Consider the following 23286-nt stretch of genomic DNA (forward strand, 5'->3'; position numbering starts at 1 on the left):
AGACCAGTTGGGCAAACTCCCACGTACCCTTGCAAGGGTAAAGAGTTGGTCCAGTGCTCCACGACCTGGATGAAAACCGCATTGTTCCTCCTGAATCCGAGATTCGACTATTGACCGGATTCTCCTCTCCAGCACCCCAGCATAGACTTTCCCAGGGAGGCTGAGAAGTGTGATCCCCCTATAGTTGGAACACACTCTCTGGTCCCCCTTTTTAAAAAGGGGGACCACCACCCCAGTCTGCCAATCCAGAGGCACTATCCCTGACCTCCATGCAATGTTGAAGAGGCGTGTCAGCCAAGACAGCCCAACAACATCCAATGCCTTCAGGAACTCAGGACGAATCTCATCCACCCCCAGAGCCTGGCCACCAAGGATTTTTTTTAACCACCTCGGCAACCTCAGCCCCTGTGATGGGCGAGTCCTCCCAAGCACCCTCAGATTCTGCGTCCTCGTCGGACAACATGAAGGTGGGATTGAGGAGATCCTCAAAGTATTCCTTCCACCACCAGACAATGTCCCCAGTTGAGGTCAACAGCACTCCATCCTCACTGTAAACAGTAGGGACAGAGCACTGCTTCCCCTTCCTGAGCTGCTGGACGGTTTGCCAGAATCTCTCTGAGGCTGACTGAAAGTCACTTTTCATGGCCTCACCGAACTCCTCCCACACCCGAGTTTTGCTTCAGTGACCGCCAGAGCCGTGTTCTGCTTGGCCCGTCAGCATCTGTCAACTGCCTCTGGCGACCCACAGGTTAACCAAGCCCGATAAGACTCCTTCTTCAGCTTGACAGCTCCCCTCACCACAGGTGTCCACCACCGGGTTCAGGGATTACTGCCATGACAGGCACCAACAACCTTGCAGCCGCAGCTCTGCACAGCCACCTCAGCAACGGAGGTGCAGAACATGGTCCACTCGGACTCAATGTCCCCATCCTCTGCAGCTGAAGCTCTGCCGGAGGTGGCAGTTGAAGATCTGACGGACGGGAGCCTCCGCCAGATGTTCCCAGCATACCCTCACTACACGTTTGGGCCTACCAGGTCTGTCTGGCCTCCTCCCCCGTCATCTGATCCAGCTCACCACCAGGTAGTGATCAGTTGACAGCACTGCTCCTCTCTTCACCCGAGTGTCCAAGACATATGGTCGTAGATCAGATGAAACGACTACAAAGTCAATCAATCAATGATCTACCGCCTAGTGCATCCTCGTGCCACATGCACTTATGGACACCCTTATGCTCGAACATGGTGTTCATTATGGCCAAACCATGCATAGCACAGAAGTTAAACAAAAGAACACCACTCGGGTTCAGATAGGGCAGACCGTTCCTCCCAATCACCCCCCCCAAGTCTCACAGTCATTGCCCACATGAGCATTGAAGTCCCCCAATAAAACAATGAAGTCCCCTCATGGTGCACCGTCTAGCACCCCACTCAAGGACTCCAAGAAGGATGGGTACTCTGAACTACCATTTGGCGCATAAGTGCAAATGACAGTCAGAGACCATTCCCCAACCCAAAGACGCAGGGAAACGACCCTCTCATTCACTGGGGAGAACTCTGATGTTAGCGCGCCGAACTGGGGAGCTAGCAATAGCCCCACCCCTGCCTGGCACCGCTCACCCTTGGCAACTCCAGCATGGAAGGGAGTCCAACCCCTCTCCAGGAAATTGGTTCCAGAGCCCAAGCTATGCATTGAGGTGAGCCCAACTATATCTAGTCGGTACCGCTTAACCTCACGCACAAGCTCAGGCTCCTTTTCCACCAGAGAGGTGACATTCCATGTCCCAAAAGCCAGTTTTGTCAGCTGGGGAGCAGTATGCCAGGGGCTCCGCCTTTGGCTGCCACCCAATCCACAGTGCACCGGACCCTTATAGCACCTCCTGCGGGTGGTGGGTCCACAGGAGAGTGGTTCTGTGCTGCTCATTTGGGCTTGGCCCAGGCTTTGCCCCACGGTCATAGGCCCGGCCACCAGGCACTCGCCGGCGAGCCCCTCCCCCAGGCCTGGCTCCAGGGTGGGGCCCCAGTATCCTTGGTCTGGGCGAGGGCACTCGGATACCTGCTTTTCCTCTCATAAGGGTCATTTGAACCACTCTTTGTCTGACCTCTCATCGAAGACCTGTTTGCCTTGGGAGACCCTACCAGAGGCAAATGCCCCCGACAACATAGCTTCTAGAATCCCTGAGGCACTCAAACCCCTCCACCACGTTAAGGTGGCGATTCAAGGAGGAGAGTCGTTCTCCCAAAGAATGGTTAAAGAAGAATAAAAAGTTAATGTTTTGGAATGGCCAAGTCAAAGTCCCAACCTTAATCCAATTGAAATGTTGTGGAAGGACCTGAAGCAAGCAGTTCATGTGAGGAAATCCACCAACATTCTAGAGTTGAAGCTGTTCTGTATGGAGGAATGGGCTAAAATTCCCCCAAGCCGGTGTGCAGGACTGATCAACAGTTACCGGAAACGTTTAGCTGCAGTTATTGCTGCACAAGGGGGTCACACCAGATACTGAAAGCAAAGGTTCACATACTTTTGCCACTCACAGATATATAATATTGGATCATTTTCCTCAATAAATAAATGACCAAGTATAATATTTTTGTCTCATTTGATTAACTGGGTTCTCTTTATCTACTTTTAGGACTTGTGTGAAAACCTGATTATGTTTTAGGTCATATTTATGCAGAAATATAGAAAATTCTAAAGGGTTCACAAACTTTCAAGCACCACTGTAGATGCATATTTTGTGGTGTGGTCTCAATTTGAGATTCTTCAATTTGACTGTTACAATTTACCCGAGGTTGTGTTACAACATACCCTGGTAGTGGGGTAGGTTGTAACAATGGCATTCCTTGCATTTGATATAATGAATTTTGTTTTAGAATTGGAGAAGTTGAAAACATTTCTATTTGTAGTAAACAAATGAGGGGCCTGTGTCAAAATTTGAGCACTCCATCACAAAAATTCTGCAAGTTATAGGTGCTAAGACAAAAAGTGTAATATCCATCTCCGGTCTCCTCCTCCCCCACCACACCCACAATTCATAACACAATAAAAGATAAAAGAAAAAAAATCAATAAATATTATATGGCCAAAAGTATGTGGACACCGAACTATCATATCCTTATGTGTTTGTCGAACATCCCATTCCAGATTTAGTCCCTGTTTGCTGCTATAACAGCCGCCACTCTTCTGGGAAGGCGTTCCACTAGATTTTGGAACACAACTGTGGGGATTTGCTCATTCAGCCACAAGAACATTAGTGAGGTCAGACACTGATGTCAGGCAAGGAGGCCTGGGGTGTAGTCAGTGTTCCAGTTCATCTCAAAGGTGTTCAATGGGGTTGTGGTCCACTCTAGCCATGGTAAACTTTGTCTTCATGGATCTCATGCTGGCACAAGTTTGGGCCTCTTGGATCCAGTGACGGGAAATCTTAACAGCTACACACATCCTATACATTTGTGTGCTTCCAACTTTGTGGCAACTTTGGGGAAGACCCACATATAAGTGTGACGGCCAGGTGTCCACATACATTTGGCCATAAAGTGTATTTCAAATTCTTATTCGATCGCAATCCTTATTTGAGGGCTCTATCACTGATTACACTCCTGCTTTGCCAGAATTACGCCTGGGGCTGAAGGGGAGGCAGCTAGTATCTGAAATGGGAATTTGATTAGGCTGAAGGGAAACTTCCTACAAAACTGAAATATGGTCAATGAGAGGGTGTTCAGGGCACGATGACTGGGCAGGCACGATTCTGAACACACACTGGTTTGGCGCAGCCTGTGTCAGGTTTCCATGCCATGCTGGGCAGGTGTGGGACGAATATAACCACAATCTATTGTTGTCTCCTGCCCTTTTCGGACACCTCAAGAAATACATTTTATTGTTCACTTTTTTTTAACTATTGCTGCTTTATGACAATCCCACTGTATATCAGAATGTATCCAGATTCCTAGCACTTTTGTAGTATCATAAAGACATTATCTGTTGTCCAAACAGGTTATGAGGCATTGGAAGAGGTTTCTCATAAACGCCACCACCATGTCTCCATTCATCTGGATTACTTGCCATTTTACTGCTCAGGACCTAGAGATCTCAGTTATTCAGATGTATTGGAGATGTTACCCTAGCATCATGGCATACATGGATGAGAGGTAAATCATCTACATACTTCCTGCAAATTTCAAAATTTTGAAATTTGGCAGCACCAGTGATGAGTGCAAAATAGATTAGCCCTTAGACCACACACCCCTACGTGCTCTTTCAGGAATTTTCCTCATGGTTTGGTCCTTTTTCCTCTGCATGTTTTTTTTTTAAACTTTCCCTTCTGTCTCACGCGCTCTTGACACACACACACATACCATGTAGCACATTAACACTACAGTGCTACCACTCAAGACCCTACTTGTGTTGGTATGTTGTGATTTGCTATGTTAAGTTTCAGTTGATTCAACAGGATTTGTGGATGCATGTAGACGGTTGCCGGGGCACAGTTTTTACTCTAAATTGGGACAGTTTTGGAACAGCGTTGTGGAAAAAGCAAGTCTGTGGATGGTCTTTTTTTGGACTAGTTTCAAAATAATCTCTGGCTGCCAAGATCATGTTTTAAAGCAAATAATAATAAAAATATCATCAAAATCTGCAAACAAAGGCTATAGCAAAAAAGGGAAAGTGCAGACAGTGTATTTATGATGCGTAAAATCATTTATGCTGTTAAACATATTGCAAAGTTTAGCAGAGTGAAACTTTATGAGGGGATTATGGAGGGGATAATGACTGTAGCAGGCTATAATTCAAATAGATATACTGCAAATACTACACATCAGAAATGTCTGCACACCACAGTGACCTTCTCGCCCCCACAAAAGCAGAGAAAAAGAAACAATGCGTCTCCCATTTAGAGTGCCCAAACTTTTTGGGCTAGTTTCATGTCTGTGTGTGTGTTGGAAGTTTTGCACGTAGATGCCTAGAAAACAACAATGCAGAGAAAGCAAAATAATGTTGTGGTGGAAGTGCAAAAAAGAACTGCATGTTCTAATCCTGAATTGGCTACTGGTGATAGCTATTCGGGTGGCACGGTGGTGTAGTCGTTAGCACTGTCGCTTCACAGCAAGAAGGTTCTCGGTTCGAGCCCAATGGCTGACAGGGGAGTTTGCATGTTCTCCCTGTGTCTATGTGGGTTTCCTCAGGGTGCTCTGGTTTCCCCCACAGTCCAAAGACAGGCGGTTAGGTTAACTGGCTACTCTAAACTGCCCATAGGTGTGAATGTGTGTGTGTGTGAATGGTTGAGAGAGGAAAACCTCTATAATAATCCAGTAGAAGGCAACAGGAAACTACTACTGTAATGTTCCCTAGAAACTCTGATGGATGTCTGAGCCAGACCTGCCATCAGGCAAAACACTAAAGAAGAAGACAGTTATACATCAAGTTAGCTAGAAGGTCCACATAGAAGGTCCTGGGTTTGAGCCCAGCAGCTGGCGAGGGCCTTTCTGTGTGGAGTTTGCATGTTCTCCCTGTGTCCGCGTGGGTTTCCTCTGGGGGCTCTGGTTTCCCCCACAGTCCAAAGACATGCAGGTTAGGTTAATTGGTGGCTCTAAATTGACCGTAGGTGTGAATGTGAATGGTTGTTTGTGTCTATGTGTCAGCCCTGCGATAACCTGGCAACTTGTCCAGGGTGTACCCCGCCTCTCGCCCATAGTCCGCTGGGATAGGCTCCAGCTTGCCTGTGACCCTGTAGAATAGGATAAGTGGCTACAGATAATGGATGGATGGTTTGTCTTGAATCACAGTTTTTGTTGTTTCTCAAAAAATGTACCAATCTCTCACCCAAAGTCTGCTGGGATTGGCTCCAGCTTCCACTGCGACCCTGACAGATAAGCGGTATAGATAATGCATGGATGGACCAATCCTCTTAAAGCGAAAAGGTATGTGGCTGGTGAGAGATGGCTAGCTACCAAAACAGTGTGATAATTCTTTGATCCTAAAGTGAACGACCAAGTTAAACATTAGCTAGTTATACTACACCTGTGTCACTTCACCTCCCTGACTCAGTTACAGACCGCGTGCACACTTTGGCGAGTGCGTCTGTATTTTTGTTGGTGCTGCTGCTCCTAACTAACTCTCTGAAAAGAAAGCTGTGAAATCTGATACTGAGCTCTGCATTAAAATCATTTCGCAACAGAAAAAAATGTGCTTACTATCCAAATCAGTGCTTTATTCAAGAGAATTATTTTGCCCTTTAGCATACTCTTGGGTTCACTGCTGTTCATGTGAAAACAGGTGATACTTAAAACATGCACAGAGGTGGGCAAAGTACCCAACTTCATTATTTAAGTCAAAGTACAGATCCCACTGCTCAAATGTTACTCCGATACAAGAGAAAGTTGTCCAGGCAAAATTTTACTTAAGTACTGAAGTACTTGCTTTTAAAAATACTTAAGTATTAAAAGTACATTTTCTGTCAATGCATCGTTGTAATATTGCCACAACACTTACAAAACCTAATGCAGTTACCAAAGACAGAACTGTGAATTCACAAAATTAACGCATGCTGTGCCATCATGGTGGTTTAACGTTAAGCTAACTACTCAGTGAAACTCTACCTGACATGCTAGGAAACTCTTTTCAAACTCAAAATCATATCAGGTAGCTAACGTTACTAGAAAAGAAAGACTTCTACATTCTGTTTATTTGGCAAGATTATGCTAAAACATATTTCTGAAAGGACTTCAGATAAGTTCATGTTATTCATGTTAGCGTAACTCCGTTTTTACATGCTAACTAACAGTGTCCAAGTTAACTAGCTATGTGTAAACGTTCGTTGTGGACAAGGCGATGGCAACTTGGCAGGAAAATCCATAGAAAGTCATTTGACTAACCAGACTGCATAACTATTGCAATGTTATCGCTAGCTCTAAAAGCACAGACAACTTCATTGCAAGCTTTCTCTTGGAATAAAACGTTTATATCCCTCAATATGCTTCTGCAGGTTGGACGGTGAGTTTTTGTAGGCCGTGATGCGGTTCATTTTTGGCAAACAAAGCAAAAATTTAAAACGAAATGAATCTTTAATTCTTTCAGAAAACTGAAACATGGGTTCTAGGTAAAGCCATGAGTGCGTGCATTCACCAGAAGAACCGCCTCCTTCCACTCTACCATCAACTGATCGTGTTAAACAATACTGCTGAGAAATCATCGAACTTGATTTTATACAGTCTATGGATGTGACGTGACCCTAGTGATTACTGATCGGCTGTCTCAGTGTCACCTGAGAAAAAAACAATCACGTTTTAGAAAAGAAAAGAAAAATACCTCCACTTTCAAAGCTGCTTCATAGTAACAAGTAACGAGGACCTTGATAGAAATGTAGTGGGGTAAAAAGTACGATATTTGTCTTTCAAATGTAATGAAGTCATAAGTTTCCAAAAAAATAATACTCAAGTAAAGTACAGATACTCAAAAAAAAGTGTACTTAAAGCATATACGCAGAGCAATGGCCTCACTTTCGTTTATAAACGCCTTGAGACCTCAAGAATGGCACAGGAATAGTTTTAAGCATTAACAATAAATCTAATGTAGTAATTTTTACAATTAAAGTGATTAATATAGGTAGCGGTCTGAGTGAATGACCTTGACGTCCGTAACGTCACAGCAGGAAGTCTATCGGTCTCATCGCCATTTCCGCTATACTAAAACACAGAGATGACTGCAACTCGGAGCCTCCATTTTGAGCTAATTTATCGCCATGCCACGTAGATGTGTTGCTGGACCCATCAGCAACACGACAGAAGGTGGATTTACGTTACATTCATGGTCCAAGAATGTTCAAACCGCAAAGATTTGGACGCGTTTTGCGAGAAGTTCACAGGCACATTGGGCGGCTATGAAGTGATCTCTCCTCTGCTCTGCACATTTTACTGAAGACTCGTACGAGACCTCTGATCTGTTGAGCAGGGTTAGCTATAAGCCTGTATTGAAAGAGGGTGCAGTATCAACAATTAAAGAAAAAGAAAACTACAAGAAAAGGAAAGTATTTATTTATTTAAAAAGCAAAGTTCAGTTGCACCAGTCCTCCCGGAGTGAGCCAAGGGTTGTTGCTAAAACCCGGGATGGAATGGAACGTGACATGACATATCGCTCAGGCAGTGACCTCCCTGCGGTTGTTGCTAAAACCGGTGACGTCCCGTCCTGGGTTTTAGTAATTGCCTGAGCTGAGCAGTAATGGTGGAGTACTCAGTATGGACAAAATAGAGAATGAGTGGAGCAGCCGCCTGATTTCTAAACTGGATATTGCTGCCATCTCGCCCTTATGTGGAAGAAGTGAATGAACGGAGAACTGGACGAACAACTGAAAGTCAGATTGTTTTTGAAACTATCAGCCACAAGATCGGCCTTCAAGAAGCAAGAACGCAGACGGGTAAGCTCTGACTCTCATTTGGATACAAAAACAACACGTTTACCTGCATTTAGATTAATACATGTAATTTGTATTGTGTGTTTAAGTTACCGGTATAAGATTATTTAATTTGCTTCAGAATGTGATTGTCTCAGTTCATCTGATTATTTAATTAGCCTTTTACGTTTTATCAGTGAAAATGCATGCATGTACATGTATGTTGCATAAGTTGTAACACCTATCCTGTTTTAATGAGAGTCAACCCACAATCACTGAAGTCAAATCAGTCTTAGTTGAGCAAGTCGGTAACGGCATTTCTTACTTTCACCATCAATTTTTATTGATATGACTTTGGTCTATAGCTGTAAAAGGCCTCGGCCTTAAAACCGCTTACCGCTGTGACGTCACGCACTCAGGGCTGGCTGGCTCAGCGGGGCAGCTCGAATGCCCCGGATTTTGAATGGGAGGTCCTGTGATGTCTCACGAGACATGTTGTTGCCGGAAGAAGTTCTCTACACGTGAATGTGCGGCATACAGTAAAGGTTGTGCGGTAGAGAAGGCGACTAGCAAGATGGCAGAGGATCTCTACGAATTGGATTTTGCTGCGTTCGAGTTTGAATTCGACGGCTGCCCGTATTTATTCAAACCAGAATATACGGAGGAGGAGTTGTAAGTAGAAGGAGAGCGAGAGATCTTCAGCAGGCAGAGATGGTTGCAACGCAGCCTAGAGTTGCTGGGAACTGGTGGTGTGCCTGTGTAGCCTGGCTAACGCGACTTCAAAGCTCTCCGAGCTATTGGTCTGGCCAAGATATTAAGCCCAACCATTTCCCAGAGCCCGTGGTTGACCCGCCTCCCTGAAATGCCTCAGTTTGCTACTGGTCGAAGCCAGAAAAGGCTGTGACGAAGCTTAAACCAATCACATCACTCTTTCCTCTGACGTATGCGACGCGACGGGGCTAACTGGTAGATTAAACTCTTACCGAAGCCGGTCGGGAGCAAGGCGAAAACGTCCTTCCTTTCAATAAATACCTCCAGGGCTGTTCTTTGCTCCGTTTTCAATGAGAACTTCCCGTTGAATGCTTTCAATACAGCATCTATGAGTAATAGATGCGGAAGCGTGAATGAAGCGCTTCCGGCATAGATTCTGTAAACAATCTATGGCTTCCGGTCGCAGTTCTACTACGTCAGTGCCTTGAACACGCCTCTACCCAGGGCCGTTGGAGATGCTCAAAGTTGATTGGTTCCCGATTTTTCTGGAGCTTGGAAGAGCTGTAGATAGCTTGCCTGGCCAGACTAAGCTCGCAACAGGCCCTCGTGTTGCGTCACACTTAGGATGGGCGGGCCCAGGCTAGTGCCTGTGGGCACTGTGAGCCCATGGCCACCGAAGAGGAGTGCCTCTGTTGCCAAGAGTGGGACCTTCTACACCGTGACGAGCCAGATGTTCCAAGAGAGGATGCACGGTGCTTCACAGGGATGAAGAACTTCCCTGGGCTTCTCATGAGACATCATATGACCTCCCATTCAAAATTCCAACCGGCTTGGACTGTAATGTTTTTGCACACAATTTCCTTTCAATTTCAACCTAAAAAATAGACTGTGTTTCCGTAAAATGCTACGAAATTGTGCATTTCCAGCGGGATGGGCTCTGTACTCGGCACTCAACTTTTACGGACTTTCCCCTGAAGATGGCGTCTGGAGAACAACAACTTCAGGTAAGGTACTGGCTTTGTATTTACTCTTCTACACACTGTCCGTGCACTTGCAGAGCTAGGGATGCTTCGTTTTGTTTGTAGGAACCCTCTACTCACTTCCACAGAACTGTCATGTTGTTTTGAGCTTTGCAATGGTTTTAAAACTAGCGTTTTGTAACGGCAAAAACACATGCCCCGCGCACTGCTGTGTTAGCGCTTTCCGGTTGAAATCGCAAAAAACAAACTGTCTCAAAACACATCCGATTGATGCGATTGTGGTCGCAACTCAACGTATGCACTCCCAATAATGCGAAAATAGACCTAGAAAGCATATCACTCCGGATTATTCCTTTAATATAAAATAGGAGAATTACATTGATCTTGCTCCTGAATTTACCCGTGATGTGCACTTTAAGCGCAGTACTCAAGTAAATGTACTTCATTACTGTCCACCTCTGAACATGCATCACCTAATGTGTCCTAACTCATACTAGCTGACACACTTTCATTTGTGTTAAGCCTTTGATGCAAAACATATGCGCACCCCTTCTAATGCACAGCATGGGTCAAAAATGACCCGCATTCATTTTCCAGGTTATTTCATGCTGACTGAGTTTTTCTTTGCTCTATCTTTTGAAATCAATTTATTTTATGATTGAATATTCCAAGTATTCTTTAAAATATCTTGTTTTTAATTACCACAAATCATTAATTTAATTTTTTCTTTCCTACTTTATGAACAAAAATACTTTTTATATTACTACACATGGGTCATCCAGGTGTGATTTAAAATTAAATGTCTTAATACTATAATAATAATTTGTTTCAGGTAATTACTTTAGCAGTGAATGGGGCCAGTTATTTATTTATTAACTATGGAGTTAGCCAAGCCAACTACAATAAAATTAGCTAACTAAAGTAGAATATGTCAACAGCTCGGTAGCTAATAGTAATTACTTGTAACTTTCTGACAAGTAATCTACTCACTCTCAAGGGAACCTAAACATCAATTTTTTCTAAGGTAATGTTAGAACAATTGAAAAGCATTACTTCCATGTATTAGCTGAGCAAAGGGCGCTGTGCTGAGCTGTGAAATGTCTGACACAAGCACAATTCGCAGTTCCCACCAAACGCTGGAGTAAACGCATGCGGGTCGGTTCTGACCCATGTGTGTAAACTTGATGTAGAATTACAAAAGCTGTGCTTGCTCCTAACTTAAGAAAGGAAAAATAAAAATGATGATTTGTGCTAAACAAAAACAAGATATTTACTGCATATTTGGAAAAGTAAATGACAAAATTAATTTATTTCCAAAGTATATCATAGAAACACTCAGCCATACATGAAATAACCTGGAAAATGAATGCAGGTCGTTTTTGACCCATGTTGTGCATTAGAAGGGTAGTGATACAAAAAGGGTTTTTATTCAAAAAGTAAGAAAGGAAAAAATAAAATAAGGATGTATGATGATCAAGGGCGGCACGGTGGTGTAGTGGTTAGCGCGGTCGCCTCACAGCAAGAAGGTCCGGGTTCGAGCCCCGTGGCCGGCGAGGGCCTTTCTGTGTGGAGTTTGCATGTTCTCCCCGTGTCCGCGTGGGTTTCCTCCGGGTGCTCCGGTTTCCCCCACAGTCCAAAGACATGCAGGTTAGGCTAACTGGTGACTCTAAATTGACCGTAGGTGTGAATGTGAGTGTGAATGGTTGTCTGTGTCTATTTGGCCCTTTTCCACTACCCTTTTTCAGCTCACTTCAGCCTGACACGGCTCGCGTTTCGACTACCTCAGAGCAGCACGACTCAGCTCGCTTCAGCCCTACTCAGCACCCAAAACTCGCACGGTTTTGGAGTGGGGCTGAAGCGAGCCAAACCGAGCCGAGTGGGGCTAGGGGCGTGAGGAGACACTCCCCTGTGCACTGATTGGTGAGGAGGAGTGTCCTCACATGCCCACACACGCCCCGCGAGCACGCTGGGATCTGTAAACACCGTAAACCCGGAAGAAGAATTATTACGAGAATTTCTGAAGCCTTATGCGCCTCGCCTCATCTATACGCTCTTGCCAGTATCTGTTGGCGTTGTCGGTGACAACAAGCCACAGCACCAAGACCAGCAACACTAACGACTCCATGTCCTCCATGTTTATTGTTTACTATCCGGGTCGTGAGACTACCGCTTAAAAGCTCACTGATGTCACTGTTTGCGCCGCCTAACGACATCACGTGACGTCCACCCACTTTCGCTAACTCCACCCAATGTGTCCACCCACTTCCAGCCAGCACGGTTCAGCGCGGTTGTAGTCGAAATGCAACTCCAACAGCCCCACTCAGCTCGACTCAGCCCAACTCAGCACGGCACGGCTCAGCCCAACTCAGCCGCGTTGGTAGTGGAAAAGCGGCTACAGATAATGAGATATAGAAGAGAAAACCTCAGCCAGGTCACTTTTGACCCATGTTTTGCATCAAAGGGTTAAATAAGCAGATTCTGTGCATATTCCCTGGCTGATTCTGTTCCCTGTGAGTACCTGAATGTTTCTCTGTGTGGATTAGCTCTTGTCAGGAAAATAAAAATGACGTTTATAAAAGTCCTTGCAGTTGCTAGCCTTCACCTTCAGACCAGGGGGCGTGGCTTCACACCCAGTAAACAGCACGTCCCAAACCGCCCACACAAGCTCCCAGTCGAGAGACTACCCTCATATTCATGGGTTATAACAACACACATGACATCTAGGGGATATTTATAACAAGCCAACATGTCGTTTGCCTTATTAGTACTTCCGAGTTTGATTTCTATCAACAGCACGCCGACAAGCTGGAGTTCGGCTTCAGTGTTCGAGCTCAGGGAGACAATATTAGAGCTGGATCATGACGCATGCGCGCACGCACGCGCCACACAGCGAGCTCTACGTTGCTGTAGAGTTAAATATAGACTCTAGCGAAGCTAATCGGCGAGCTAACCGAGCACAAAGGAGGAAAACATGGCGCTGATAGAAATGAGAGAATGTGAAGTGAATCTTACGCTGAAACCGTGTGGACTCGGAGTTTCTACCGTGTCTTCGAAAGCACGCGCCGCGCCATCGTCTTGTCTCTGGCATGCAGGAACACACTGTCCGCCCTGCCGCACATGGACTTCACCCGCGCACTGCATCACGGGAAATGTAGTCTCTCAGGGCTTAGCACGGCTAGGCTACATGCCAAGTCAAGTCCGCCAGTTCGTTCATGTCGGTCAGTTCAGCAAAGAAATTCGTTCGTTCACGCGTTCATTTTGATGACGTCACACCAAAGCGGCACAACAATGGCTGTCGTCCGAAGTTTAGTTCATCTTGAGTGAACGAGAGATGACACAGTAGATTTTCATACATTACAATGTGCTTGAGAAAAAGATGGAAGAAAAACATTATCCTAGCATTATCTGAAAAAGACTACATAAACAAAGCTCTGAAAGTTAATTAAATGTAGATGAGAATAAAGCTGTTTTTATATTTATTATATTTATTTTAGTAGAGCCATGGTCTGCCGGCTATGCAGTTGTTCTCTCAAACCCATTAAGCAAAAAAAAAAAAAAAAATTGCTTATTTAACAGCAACACTCATTTCAGAGAATAAACAACTTTACAAGTCATCGTATTCAGCGAACAGTAGCCTGCGATGTCTCTCTGCTGCATTCATGTCATGATCATTCATTGTTTGGCCTGGTCATGGACATGGAAACGGTTGTTATGCACGAACATTCGATTGACGTCACGTCTAGCGAGACCTTTTCCAGCTGTTCGAGCAAGACTGTTTCATGCAGTTGTTCAAACCCATTAAGTAACACCCATTTTGCTCATATTCAACAGCAACGCTCATTACAAAGAACAAACCACTTTATTACAAATTGCATTAACATTAAAAAAACGAACACAGTATGCCGCGATCTCCAGAGCCACGTTCTTCATTGTTTATCACAGTCATGGAAACCGTTGCTATGCGCCCAGCCCAGTATGGCAGCAGGCAGGCTGGCTGCTGAGCTCGTTCGCTGTGAACTGAAATGTATTGCTGAGTGAGAGCTCTAAATTGTAAACTAAAGACCTGGCATGTGTCAACGCTCTGATAATAGGGCTCAGATACAGTGGCGGTTCTAGACCAAAATTACTAGGGGGGCCGAGGTGGGGCCAGTGTTTTTTCAGGGGGGCACATATAAGGAAAAAACATGGCAATATTTAAGCGTTCAAAATGTTTTGTTTAGTTTATTTAAAACCAAAACAAAATACATTGAGCATAAATACAATGAGATAAACATTCTGTCTCAATAGCCTAAGCATAAAATAAATTGTGCTCAATAAATCTTAAAACCATGTTTCTCTTTTTTTTTGTAAAATAAGATTTCTATTTTTGCATACAATGAACCTTTTATCTGTCCAATGACACTTTTTAAGTTCACAGCATGAATGAATTTTCTTTTTCACAGCATGAGACTTGAATGTACAATCACTATCTTTATCTAAATCACACCGTCATCTCACTCTTTATGTACAGCAGGGGGGAAAATAGAAAGAAAAAATAAATTCACATACAGTGGTCTCAGAATCACCCTATAGCATTCACAGCAGGCTGAAACACTACAACAACAAGATTCTGCGATTGTGACTCCTTGAGAAATGGTCTACAAATGCATCAAGGTTCAAAGCCTTGGACCTTCTGGATTCAATGCTGAGCACACCAAGATTGCTTAGACGCTCCTCACTAATGGTGGATCGGAGGTACCGTAGGTCTTCACCAGTTTCAAAGTGGAGAAACTCCGCTCACAAGAGGCAGATCTCACTGGGAGTGCCACAGCTATTTTGCATAGTCTAAAGAGCTCAAAAAATACTTTATATGGCTCAGTGAAACGTGTCAACGCTACTGTATCTGATGGCTTTTCAATCAAAAAACTTCGGACGTGACAGCTGTTATCACTCAACTTCGGACGGAAGTTTACAATTCGCGCTGCTGCTGGTCTTTCTGCTGCAGGTAACAGTGTGCGTGTAGCGCTTTAAGGAGTCCGTGTAGAACACTCCATCATGTCAGTTCCGATGTTCGAGCCAGCGCACGTCGAAATTAATAAATCTTATTATCTGTTCAGCACAGGGGCCACAACAGGGGCCAGGAGCAATTTTACAGGGGCACTGGCCCCCTCTGGCCCCCGTTTAAAACCGCCTATGCTCAGATAGCCCTTAAAGAAGTAAAGTGGCGCTGCTCTGCACAGATCAAAATGCAAGTTGGACCCCCTTCTGCTACTGAACAGATCCTGCTGATTCGCCAACGACCGAGATTCAGCGAGCGCCCTGCTGCCAGCGAGCAGAGACTGCTGATTCGCAAACGACCGAGAATGAGAGGCAGCGCGAGCTAGTTCTAGTCGTTCACTTACGAAGACTCGTTCAAAAAGAACGGTTCGTTCGTGAACGACACACCACTAATTAGTCAAGTTTATCTGTATAGCGCTTTTAACAATAGCATACATGCCAACCTTTTCACAAGAAAAAGAGGTAGATTTTACTCGCGCACGGTACCGTTGCACAAATTGGCAATTTCAAATTTTGGCGCACAATTGTTTTTAAAGATGTTGCTACTAATTCACTTTAAACAAAGCATAAAACACAGCTAAACATAAATAGGAATCAAATAAGTACATTTTATTACACAGATTTGATCATCTGATCTAATGTAATGCTTTATATGTTGCAGATTTAGCATTTGTCACAAGTTTTTCATCTGGACTCCAGCTGAAACAAGTGGTGTCTTTGAAAATGTTAATTTTGGACGCCAGAATACCACACAATGTATTCCTAATCCCATGGGTGTCTTCGTATACACTGGCTTTTGCATGTCCATCTTTCCCCAGCTGACTTCTTTAAGTTGGAAATTCCCAACTTAAATTTCTTTAAGTTATTTCTTTAAGTTGGTCCTTCCGTTTTGCGCTGAAAATATAAAAGGAAATAATTGTACACTACTGCATTCCCTCAGGTGTTTATTTTATAAATCATATCAGAGTTCAAAAGAGCAATAAATATTGAATAAAAAATAGTAAAGTGAAAACAACATTTTATCAAGGAACATGTCAGTTCAAAATAGCAATAAATATTAAATAATAATACTAGCAAAAAAAATGTCAAAGGAAACTTTAATAAATGTTTGAATTGCAGTAATGCTCACCTTTTCTGGAAATGATAGTAGAGATCTATGAGGAAATCTTCTGCATCAAACCCGTTCAGAGCCTTTTATCTTAACTAGAATCTAAGCAATTTTATCACAAACACACCACATGCACGCTGCCAACGAAACCGGAAGTGGGCAATTCCATGTAAATGTCAACCTCACTATGCAAAAATAAAGCAACATGTAATACATCAAAACCACTCCCAGAGATATCACCTAGGCCTGTATTTTACAGATGTGAATAAGTTGAACCAATTTGTAACCAACCTAATATGTCACTGTCAGTCTTTCTTATAATGTAAACCCCAAGCTAAAATCAACTTTGATCATGTACAATTCTATATTATTGCCACAAGCCACAGAAATGTATGCTAAAATCCACAAAACAGCAAAACAATAGCCATCCTAAATATTATTTAAGAACTTTGATAGTTTTAGCTGATATTTAGAGAGTTTTTCAAAGGGTTATGGTGGTTAAATTGCTGATTTTCTAAACATATGCCATGTCTACTTCAGACGCGTCACATCCATAACGGAATTTCGTCACATCCATAACGCTGACTTTTCCTTCCGAAACTCTGCATGAAATACAAAATATTTTAAACAAAGATTTTTTAATATTCACCTTGGACCCCTTTATCAAATGGATATCTCCATTTCGACATTAGGTTTACAATTTCACAGAGTTTGATAAAAATGTACAGTCACCCAAGAAAAGTGATACTTTTTCTGTCACATCCATAACGCATCTTTTATTGGCATTTCCTGGCATGCCCTAGATGTACTATGGGAATTGTTCTTGTTCTATCACTTCTCCAGTATGGTACAGCCTTAAAATATGCAACACCTGTTTAAATACTGGGAGACAATAAAACATGCACTGGGTCATTTGTTGCCATTTTGAGTTCAAGTGTCACGTCCATAACGCTGGAATTGCCCAAATAGAGAAGTGAGCAAACGGCACCGAACGAATAAATGGTTGGTCTTGCGCATTTCCGGTATTCGTGATGCCAGAATAACGCACGAACCACCGGCAAAGCACGTTCAGAACTTAGTGTGGGATTTTTTTTCTGAGAAATCTAAAAAACGTTGATATTATGTACAAAAGCGGTAGGCGTTGACAGAAGTTAAAAACCGGTAGTTTACCGCACAAATCGGTAGTGTTGGTGTGTCAGCAATAGACATTGTCGCAAAGCAGCTGTACAGAATTTGAGTGACTTAAAACATGAGCTAATTTTATCCCTAATCGACATGTGTATTTTGTTTTGGGAGCTTGTGAAAATGACAACGTGTTTAGGCCGATTTAACACTTAATTTCACAACACTCACATTACACTACGTTCACACTGCAGGCTGAAGTGACTCAAATCCGATTTTTTCGCCCATATGTGACCTGTATCCGATCTTTTATTGACAATATGAACGACACAGATCCGATTTTTTTCAAATCCGACCCAGGCCGTTTGGATATGTGGTCTTAATTCCGATTCCTATCCGATCTTTTCATATGCGACTTCAGTCTGAACCGCCAGGTCGCATTCATCCGACTTACACGTCATCAACAAGCCACAAACGTCACTATTCTGCGCTGAAGTAGGCGGCGGGTCTCTCAAAAAAAGTTACAACAACATGGCGCATGACATCAATGCGACTCCGCACTCACACGTTCCTTTGAACGGAGGTTGCAGTCACTACCCCGCAGAACGCCTGAGCCAAAACCCTTGCCCTCTTCCTTCTCAACCTCCTCCTTAACATCAGGCTATTGTGCATGTTCTGGCTCCGTCGCAACAACAACTGCATCATCGCCAGGTACTCCATGCTGGCTACTGTCATACACAGGAAACTTTAGGTTACTTCCGTAAACACTGGCCATGCTCACTGCGTGTGACGTCATCGTATCCTGCAATGCGCATGCGGAACGCTTTTAGGTCGCTTTTCGTTCATACTGAGGATCACATACAAGTCGCATATATTTGTTAACGTGAACGACCTCACAAAAAAATCGGATTTCACAAAAAAATCGGAATTGAGCATTAAGCCTTGCAGTGTGAATGTAGTGTTAGTAGACTAACCTAGAACAGGTTCAGTTTTTCTGTACACACTCTTAAGATATATATATATATATATATATATATATATATATATATATATATATATATATACACACACACACACACACACACACACACACACACACACACACAGTGGGGCAAAAAAGTATTTAGTCAGCCACCAATTGTGCAAGTTCTCCCACTTAAAAAGATGAGAGAGGCCTGTAATTTTCATCATAGGTACACTTCAACTATGAGAGACAGAATGGGGGGAAAGAATCCAGGAAATCACATTGTAGGATTTTTAATGAATTAATTGGTAAATTCCTCGGCAAAATAAGTATTTGGTCACCTACAAACAAGCAAGATTTCTGGCTCTCACAGACCTGTAACAACTTCTTTAAGAGGCTCCTCTGTCCTCCACTCGTTACCTGTATTAATGGCACCTGTTTGAACTCGTTATCAGTATAAAAGACACCTGTCCACAACCTCAAACAGTCACACTCCAAACTCCACTATGGCCAAGACCAAAGAGCTGTCAAAGGACACCAGAAACAAAACTGTAGACCTGCACCAGGCTGGGAAGACTGAATCTGCAATAGGTAAGCAGCTTGGTGTGAAGAAATCAACTGTGGGAGCAATTATTAGAAAATGGAAGACATACAAGACCACTGATAATCTCCCTCGATCTGGGGCTCCACGCAAGATCTCACCCCGTGGGGTCAAAATGATCACAAGAACGGTGAGCAAAAATCCCAGAACCACACGGGGGGACCTAGTGAATGACCTGCAGAGAGCTGGGACCAAAGTAACAAAGGCTACCATCAGTAACACACTACGCCGCCAGGGACTCAAATCCTGCAGTGCCAGACGTGTCCCCCTGCTTAAGCCAGTACATGTCCAGGCCCGTCTGAAGTTTGCTAGAGAGCGTTTGGATGATCCAGAAGAGGATTGGGAGAATGTCATATGGTCAGATGAAACCAAAATAGAACTTTTTGGTAAAAACTCAACTTGTTGTGTTTGGAGGAGAAAGAATGCTGGGTTGCATCCAAAGAACACCATACCTAAGTATGGGGGTGGAAACATCATGCTTGGGGGCTGTTTTTCTGCAAAGGGACCAGGACGACTGATCCGTGTAAAGGAAAGAATGAATGGGGCCATGTATCATGAGATTTTGAGTGAAAACCTCCTTCCATCAGCAAGGGCACTGAAGATGAAACGTGGCTGGGTCTTTCAGCATGACAATGATCCCAAACACTCCGCCCGGGCAACGAAGGAGTGGCTTCGTAAGAAGCATTTCAAGGTCCTGGAGTGGCCTAGCCAGTCTCCAGATCTCAACCCCATAGAAAATCTTTGGAGGGAGTTGAAAGTCCATGTTGTCCAGCGACAGCCCCAAAACATCACTGCTCTAGAGGAGATCTGCATGGAGGAATGGGCCAAAATACCAGCAACAGTGTGTGAAAACCTTGTGAAGACTTACAGAAAACGTTTGACCTCTGTCACTGCCAACAAAGGGTATATAACAAAGCATTGAGATGAACTTTTGTTATTGACCAAATACTTATTTTCCACCATAATTTGCAAATAAATTCTTTAAAAATCAGACAATGTGATTTTCTGGATTTTTTTTCTCATTCTGTCTCTCATAGTTGAAGTGTACCTATGATGAAAATTACAGCCTCTCTCATCTTTTTAAGTGGGAGAACTTGCACAATTGGTGACTGACTAAATACTTTTTTGCCCCACTGTATACATGTTATTTATCAGCTGGGAGGTCCGTATCGTGAAATACCGTGACCGAGGTCTTGAGAGTACAGGTAGTCGTCGACTTACGACTGCGTTTGGTTACGACTGACCGGTCGTAAACCGAGCTGGTCGTAAGTCGGCCTATGTTAAATGTACGTAAGTATATTGTGATGTGTAATGATATTGTAATCATCTTAAAGTCTTATTTTATCAGCATTTTCTTATTTCATTATTTGGTTTAAGTCAAACACTGCATACTACACTGCGTACAGTACAATTCGTTTAATATGTGCAAAACAAAAAATACGAAATACAGGTGTGAAAAACAGAAAACATTTTAGTTTATAACATACCAAAATACAAATGTAAAAGGCCCCGGGGCTCGAACCCGGACCTTCTTGCTGTGAGGTGACAGCGCTAACCACTACACCACCGTGCCGCCCAAAAATTAATATTTAATACAAAATTTATTTTATATAAATATATCGATGTCGGTAGGGCAGCACGGTGGTGTAGTGGTTAGCGCTGTCGCCTCACAGCAAGAAGGTCCGGGTTCGAGCCCCGTGGCCGGTGAGGGCCTTTCTGTGTGGAGTTTGCATGTTCTCCCCGTGTCCGTGTGGGTTTCCTCCGGGTGCTCCGGTTTCCCCCACAGTCCAAAGACATGCAGGTTAGGTTAACTGGTGACTCTAAATTGACCGTAGGTGTGAATGTGAGTGTGAATGGTTGTCTGTGTCTATGTGTCAGCCCTGTGATGACCTGGCGACTTGTCCAGGGTGTACCCCGCCTTTCGCCCGTAGTCAGCTGGGATAGGCTCCAGCTTGCCTGCGACCCTGCAGAACAGGATAAGCAGCTACAGATAACGGATGGATGAATATCGATGTCGGTGCTTACGTAAATGAGGAAGTAATGCTAATGTTTGTATACAAATGAACTGATAATGTTTAACCTGCATCAGAAAATCTTTTTGTTCCACTTTCTAAGTATTTCGTAGATCACATTTTGTTAATCATTCATTGTTGTTGTTTGTATTAATTTCTAGTTTTGTAGTTTTCCAATAAATGTCAACAGGCAATTGACATTGTAATCACATGAAAATCCAGGTCAAAGGTTGCATGTCATTCCTCAAACCAAAATATAAAATATCTACTGATATTGTAATATGTGGCAGATGATTACAACGAACTGCAAAAAAAATCTGAATGGAATAGAAAAATCTGAATATATCAAGCATGTAATTTTTTATATGCTAGGAATTTAATTCTGTTCTAATTCTATTTACTGCAGTAGGATTCCATCCATCCATTATCTGTAGCCGCTTATCCTGTCCTACAGGGTCGCAGGCAAGCTGGAGCCTATCCCAGCTGACTACGGGTGAAAGGCGGGGTACACCCTGGACAAGTCGCCAGGTCATCACAGGGCTGACACATAGACACAGACAACCATTCACACTCACATTCACACCTACGCTCAATTTAGAGTCACCAGTTAACCTAACCTGCATGTCTTTGGACTGTGGGGGAAACCGGAGCACCCGGAGGAAACCCACGCGGACACGGGGAGAACATGCAAACTCCGCACAGAAAGGCCGTCGCCGGCCACGGGGCTCGAACCTGGACCTTTTTGCTGTGAGGCGACAGCGCTAACCACTACACCACCGTGCCGGCCGCAGTAGGATTCCAAATACTCTATAAACATTCCATTCTGTTAGGAATCAGAAAAAATATATATTATAAAATCACAGCACTTTTATTTTTTAAAGTACTTCATCTACTTCAATAATGTTACAAAGATCGATCCATAACAGTTGTAAACGTCACTTAATTCCACAAGGTGTCCATAATGGTGGACACCGGTGAAAGTGATTTACTATTATCGATACCTCACGTGACTTCTCAAACGTGTGTTTAGATACAAAATGGCAACTGCCAAATGAAAGAGTAAGAAACAAAGTAGGTTTCGACAAGGAGATCATGAAATATTGGTGAATTTGAGAAGTAAAAACATGTCCATGATCTTTCCACTTACCTGCGATGATAACATCCGGGTTTTTCTCAAATTGCTGAGTGTGCTAAAAAAAATTCCATCTCCGGTAACGAGCTGTGTCATCAGACAACAAGATCAAAGGGCGAGGGCGGGTCTTCCGGTTGATTAATTAACCAATAATAACTGTTGTAACTGAAACTCACCTTTTGTCAAATTGTTTTTTATTGGTAAATCTGAAAAGGTGTCAATAATTATGGACTGTCGATAATTGCAGCCGCCGCTCTACTGCTTGGGAACATATATGTACCTTTTTTGTCACAGTCCAGTCCAGTCCATCCATGCCTTTGATTATGGGACTTCCATGCCGGCTCCAGGACAGGGATTCAGTCCTGCCTTGCTGAAGGCCATTTCCTGAAGCGGCACTCCCACACCTGCTACCACTCCTCTCCCATCAGCCAGGCCTTTTTAAGAACTGTTTGGAGCGACTCCATTTGCCAGACTGTCTCTTGTAGATTTTCCTCGCCTCGCTACAGCTCGTTGGTATTGTGTCTTCTTGATTCTCCCTGCCTGAAGACTTTCCTTGTTTTTCTGTCCAGTTTTTTGTCCATGTTTTTGCCTGCCTGTTCTTTTGAATTGTGTTTTTTACTACCTCTGCCTGGATTTCCCTTGTCCCTGTGTTCATCAGTTTTTGTGAATATTTTTCTGTCCTGTTTTTTTGTCCCTGATTGTGTCTACCTGCTCCTCTGTTTGTTTTTTTTATCTCCTGGCCTGTTTTTTTTTTTGACTACCGATTTTTGCCTGAGCCCTACTGTACCTTTTTGCAGTTCTGCCATCTACTTAAAGAAGTTTTCTCTTTACACTGCCTGTTTTCGGGGCGGCACGGTGGTGTAGTGGTTAGCGCTGTCGCCTCACAGCAAGAAGGTCCGGGTTCGAGCCCCGTGGCCGGCGAGGGCCTTTCTGTGCGGAGTTTGCATGTTCTCCCCGTGTCCACGTGGGTTTCCTCCGGGTGCTCCGGTTTCCCCCACAGTCCAAAGACATGCAGGTTAGGTTAACTGGTGACTCTAAATTGACCGTAGGTGTGAATGTGAGTGTGAATGGTTGTCTGTGTCTATGTGTCAGCCCTGTGATGACCTGGCGACTTGTCCAGGGTGTACCCCGCCTTTCGCCCGTAGTCAGCTGGGATAGGCTCCAGCTTGCCTGCGACCCTGTAGAACAGGATAAAGCGGCTAGAGATAATGAGATGAGATGAGACTGCCTGTTTT

At 43.8% G+C, this 23286-nt stretch overlaps 1 protein-coding gene across 1 annotated transcript in view; it reads right to left on the minus strand.

The window, feature by feature from the left end:
* fam210ab (family with sequence similarity 210 member Ab) overlaps positions 1-13198 on the minus strand; it is a 32371-nt gene extending 19173 nt beyond the window's left edge. The window contains exon 1 of the mRNA XM_060920566.1: positions 13088-13198. The gene's annotated coding sequence lies outside the window, so the exon portion shown is untranslated. The remainder of the gene's footprint in view (positions 1-13087) is intronic.
* Between the last annotated feature and the right edge of the window lie 10088 nt (positions 13199-23286).

Source organism: Neoarius graeffei, chromosome 5, assembly GCF_027579695.1.
Source record: "Neoarius graeffei isolate fNeoGra1 chromosome 5, fNeoGra1.pri, whole genome shotgun sequence".
Taxonomy (NCBI): Eukaryota; Metazoa; Chordata; class Actinopteri; order Siluriformes; family Ariidae; genus Neoarius; species Neoarius graeffei.